General features: G+C 32.2%; 1 pseudogene; it reads right to left on the reverse strand.

The window, feature by feature from the left end:
* Nucleotides 1–412: 412 nt before the first annotated feature.
* Nucleotides 413–5,874, reverse strand: LOC107918104 (uncharacterized; annotated as a pseudogene).
* Between the last annotated feature and the right edge of the window lie 361 nt (nt 5,875–6,235).

Here is a 6,235-nt window from a genome sequence, read left to right on the forward strand (position 1 = left end):
ATTTGACACAGTAAATTTTTTTCTTCTCTACCACCACAGGAAAACAGACTTTTAGCGGTGTTTTTTTTTGCCTTTAGCGGCGTTGTTAAGCGCCGCTAATACTTTTAGCGGTGCTTTCTCAAGCGCCGCAAAAAACGTCGCTATATGTAACGCCGCTAAAATTAGCGGCGTTTGTTTGAAAAAAATGCCACTAAAGACCAAGACTTTTAGCGGCGCTTTACCCAAAAACGCCGCTAAAGGTAATGAAATTTAAAAAATATATATTATAAAAATCATGAAAAATATAAAAAAATTTAAAATTCATTATCAAAATATTGAGAAGAATAATATCCATGATATAAATATAAAAATTTTCTATTAAAATAAAAATAAAAATTTATAATCAAAACTAAAATAAATAATAAAAATTAGATTAAATATAAAGATATTAGAACCATGTAAAATATAAGATATTATCATCAAGATTTACATCCTCATCTTGCTCAAATTTTGGTGGCTTGTACCATTTCTTGAACTATTCGTCTTGTAGAATTTCAGGAATAGTTATACGCTACCAAAAAGAACATGCAGAATTTCAACCAAAATGCACGCGCTAAAGCTTATACTATGATTAAAGATTACATGTAATCACAAATTTTCGTAGGATGAATTGAATTTGAAACTTACGGTAAGAGGGTTTGAATCAAGAATACGCTTAATCAAATTCCTAGCACCAGATGAAAACCATGATGGACAGCTGAAAGAAGCCTCCCAGATCTGAAATTTATCAACGTACAAACAATTTTAATGAAGTTCTCATCTAAAAAGGCTGGCCAAATTTGGAGGGTACTTATTTTCTTATACAAGCCTATAAGGCTTGGCTCATCAAAAGGCAAATAACCAGCCATGAGAACAAAGAGAATAACTCTGCAATACCAAATATCAGATGATGTACCATTCAAGTGATTAAAATCTCACAAGCACCACGCAAATTTCAGTTCATATAGTCAGTCTATATCAAATACATGTTCTCGAAAACAGAACAATCTCAAACAGCTATGACCAGTATCCCACGGAAGGGAAAAAAAGCATGAAAGTACTGATATAATGACATAATTATAAACAGACAGATGCTTCATCCTTTCTTAAACAAAGCAAGAATAAGATTGCATAAAATTACATAAAAACAATATCATATGGATAATAGATCAATTCTTTTTACTTCTAAATTCAACAATTCGACTCATAAATTCAGCATTCCTCTCTTAAATTAACATAAATTCTAGTAATTTCACAGCTTTAAGCTAAAAAAAAGGAATGAAAGACAATTCATTTATATACCAGAGCTTTCTTAAGAAACATGCCGTAGTTGGTTCGAACTTCACTTTCAATACTTTGGCCTGATACATCATCTGCCACCATTGCTATTATGTGCCTTCTGCAAATTGTTCTTGGACCGCAATCTAGTGTAATTGGTTTTTCCTGTTCCATTTGCCACCAGTCAAAACATAAAAGAGCTATATTGCAATATTATGATAACCCATTACTCCATTGACAAAGTGAAATCTAGTTTTAGTATTGGCATCTTAAGCAAAAATATCCGCCTTTGCATCTTCTATTTTTCCCATCCTTTTTTCACCATATCAGCAGTGAGTCCCCAAGGTATCTTAGTTTTGCATATTTTTTTGGAACCATTTGTTAGGGTATCTTATTCATGTAAGCATTTAGGTAGTATGTCAAGTTGAGTAACTAATGGCATCACATCATTTGAGCATATCTTATACATCCCAAACTCTAGTAGACTAGATTATTCCTGGAAACTATACAAACCATTTACATTTGAAGAGAATCTTGTTTTTGAAACTTGCCTTTTTGAAAGTAGCATGTAGTTTTCAAGGGTGCATCGTCCATGTTTGAGCACCCTCTGGAGGAACAAATAGGCAATCAATAGGGCCACACATGTGCATCACAACAGGAAAACTCATTGGCAACTATTGAGTATAATTTACATTTGAGCTGTATTTAGATTCCATCAGTATTGCTGTGAGATAGATTATTGTTCTTACCAATGCCTCGATTTATGAAGATGAGCATAGAAAGTACTAATTTTCTATTAAGGAGACAAGCAATGCTTCAAAGAAGTCTTTACAATTTTGTTTCAATCATTTTGATAATCCCACATGGTGGGATAGTGGCTCAAAACTGACCTGTCCTTATATCTCTATCAATGGCATCTGCATTCAGGGTCCCAGGAAGCTCTCTAAAATCTTCATTGAAGATGGAATATGCACTGTAAATTTTGGAATGGAAAAGATAAGTCAGTCGTGGAAAGAAATGAGCAATTCATGTTAAAAAAACTCACGTTATATAGGGTTTAGAAACTAAACAAAGACCCCAAAACAACCCCTATGTCCTATGATAATCTACAAGAGGTTCCTGCAGATGAACTTCGTTAGTATTTCGTTATTGGTTCATATGCTTAAGAAATTCTCCACAGCTACCTTTGAGAAAAAGTCAGAAGAAAACATAATTCAAACAAAATTTTCATTCAATGGTTTGTTTGGAAGTATCAGGGGTATCAGCAACACATATCAGAGTCATGTAACAGTTTATTTGTTATTATCTTATACATATATCATGAACTTTGGCTACCTTAGGAATTGGAGTTTAGAAGCAAGAGGATACTTGACATCATCAGGTTGCTGCCGTCCAAGGTTCAGGAAAATTGTACAAAAACCAGTTCCAAGTATCTGAGCAAATGGGGGGCAAAGAAAATATGAACATAGTTCATAATGGAATTGCTCTATAATCTAAATAAATATTTCATGCAAAAGTGTGATAGATTGTCCATGTCTTTAAATAATCTTTCTCCTCATCTCTAATTTTGCGTTGTTATATGTTTTATACAAAGTACATAAGATACAAAACACAACAGTATGTATGATATAACATCAGAAATTATGTCTTGAATCCTTCTAAAAAATCTTGAAGGTAACACCACAATTTTTTTACATGTAGGCACACACTCTAATACACTGAAATTTATCTAATCTATTATAATAAGACAACCAAAGATACCGACTCTCTAAAAGAAAATGACATCAATAACCATCTATTTTTCTATATCATCAAGGAAGAAACTACAAGTTCCAGTATTCCTCAACGTTTTGGAGATACAAAGAAATTGGTTAAGTGAACTCATCCATATAGCCCTACTTCCCAATAAGTGAAAAGAGGATACATTCAACACACATAAAGAGCAGTACAGAGGAGACAAATCCAACTTACATATATTGGTCCAAGATCCCATTTATGGGCAACATGTGCCAGTATAAACCATAAGATAACAAGAATCCATGCCTTAAGACTTAGAGAAAAAATTGCCATCAAAAGGATATCTACAAAAAGACATACAAGGAATGGTCAACAAGTGAACTCTTACTAGGAAAAATAACAACAGCTCAATTCAAAGTTGGTTCTCACCAGGAAGCTTCAATCTATTTAGTAAAAACGAGTAAAGCTTCTTTTTCCACCGACTTGTTGACTGTGGAAGCTGAAATTTCTGTTGGAAGAATTGAGGGGAAAAAAATTAACAACGAAAATTCTGGGTTTACCAAAGTGGCATCCAAGCTCAGTTTAGTGACTGCTAATTCAGTCATACCAAATCTTCCTAATCATCGTCAATATCGAGTCCACTTGGTGCCTTTGGTTTGACAGCAACAATGAGTGAATCTAGAAAATTGGAACATAGTCAGTGCCTGCATATCAATAGCTAAAAATTAACTAATTGAATAAATGCTTCCTAGAATTTACATAGGAGTAATGGGTTATCATAATATTGCAAAGCTTATCTATTGTAAATTAAAATTAGGCAGTTGAAAATTCAATTAACAAAAAAATAGGGGAATCTAGCACACTTTTATTGAATGTGCCAATGATATTTCAACCTACTTGCTCGTTAAGTGTTGAGAAAGTTTTGCCCATATCTTAGTCCAAAATAAACTCATATAAAGTGTGTATGAATCAACTATAATATGCTTAAAGTATAAGCATTGTAACTATATTCCAAAAGTAAGAATTATTTTTGATATTTTTGGCTTGAGATGCCATTGTATGAATTTTATAATCAAACACGTGGATATAAAGCTTCTGAACAAACACGTAGGCATATATCTTAAGGGAAAAGCTTATGAACAAACACGTAGATATCCTAGGAGAAACTACATAATTACACTGTTCTTTCTAAAAAGGCAAAAAGAAAAATATTTAACTAAAAGTAAATATCAACTCAAAATCACTAACATATTTTAGTTTTCATCGTTTAAAAAAAATACCAAAAACTTTTATTAATCACTAAGATGTTAAACTCATTACTGTGCATCATTCAAAAATTCTCCATCCTACACTTATTCTACATTTAACTTTTTTTAATGAAATTTAATTTTTTTTTCATAAAGCAATTTTAAAACGTCAAATCTCTAGTCAAATTATGTTACATCTAAAACATATTTTACTCCTTAATAGATAATCAACTGTACTGTACTTTGAAGCTCATTAAAAGAATTTAACAACACAACCTAAGACTTAAACGGAAACTTATACAAAATTTTTAAATAATTTAATAACTTAAACAAAAAATTTAATTTTAACATTATAATTTTTCAAAATTAAATAATTAAAATAAAAACTTAGAAGTATCAATGAGTGTCAATACAGTTTAACTATTAAAATTAAATAATTACTAATAATTTAATAACCTTCAATATAATTTACCCAAACAAACCTAAAATAACATACATCTATAACATGACGAAACCTAAAATAGATCCAAACTTCAAACTAACTTTAGAAATTCTAAAATATGTATTAATTAAACCACCAAAAATATAACCAGACGCATGAAGTTTTGCTTCCTCTGCCCCTACCTTGAAGATTGTTCTAAGCACTATAAACTGATTAATTAAAAAGGCAATAATGAAGAAGAAGTAGGTATGGAAACTGATTAATAAGTATCTTTGACCACTGATTAAAAAATAAAGCAGCAAATCCAACTTTCAGACATGGTTAAACATCACAGAGCAACGACGGAAATATTTACAAGCAAACAACACTATCTTTACGTAATGGAGGCTGAAAGAGCTAGTGACTCCATGTTTCCAACCATCTTTATATAAAGTTATACCTAACACACTAATGCGTGGACATTTGAAGAAAACTCAGTTACCCCATTCCATGATAAGGTATTTTTATGCCGCCTCGGCAAAGCCAACTCTCTCTTTACCGAATCGAACACGGTGTGGTAGCGGCCCATGAAAACATCTCACAAATATACTGATTAGAAAAATTATAATTTGACCATTAGAAAAATTACCAGAGGGGTCCACGAGGAGGAGGAACATCCAAAGCAGTAAAACCACTGATGCACTGAGCTTAAGGACCTTCACCCACCTTGAGAATATACTGATTGCACCAATAGAGATTTAATTAACATCAGTAGGAGATGTTTTCAACTATTGATATAGTACAAACACAAAATGAGGATCGGTTTTACCTCTTCAGGGTAAAGGTCGAAAACTTTGTCTCGGATAGTGAAGGAAACAGTTGGCATGGACGATAGACTTCCAGATTCAACAGCAGATGTTGCAAGACGGCTCCAGCATATGAGATCGAAAGACATGATTCCCTTCCCACTCGTCCCCCCCCCCGATAGAAGCAAAAGGAAGAGGCTAGGGTTTTAATTGAACGTTGAAAAGGAAATTGGAACAGTCAAATTGCACGCCGCGTCTCTTCTGTTGGTTGAGATTAAAGGTGGGTAGGCATGAAATCTTCAAGAGAGAAAATTTATGAGAAGGGGATTTTGATCGGTGAAACCAAAGGGAATAGAATCAAGGTTTTTAGCAGCGTAAAATTGGGGATTAGGGGAGGGGGTGAAAATAAAACGACGCCGTTTCGATGTAAAGTTTTTTGCGGCATTTTTACAAAAATGCCACTGTATCTCAATTTTTTGTGTAGCTCAAATTTTTGCGGCGTTTTCACTAAAAACGTCACTATTGCTCAATTTTATTTTATTTTGTCATTTTTAATATATTTTTTTCTATTTTTTTCTTTTAAATTTTTTTTGCTGAGATTATATTTTTTGGAATTTTTATTTTTTTTTAAATTTTGAATATTGATCTTTTTGATTGAGATATGGACTAAAATATTAAATTTTAAAATTTTAAGTTTTTAAGTTTTTATTTTTTATTTTTTTATTTTT

This window comes from Gossypium hirsutum, chromosome A12 (assembly GCF_007990345.1).
Source record: "Gossypium hirsutum isolate 1008001.06 chromosome A12, Gossypium_hirsutum_v2.1, whole genome shotgun sequence".
NCBI lineage: Eukaryota > Viridiplantae > Streptophyta > Magnoliopsida > Malvales > Malvaceae > Gossypium > Gossypium hirsutum.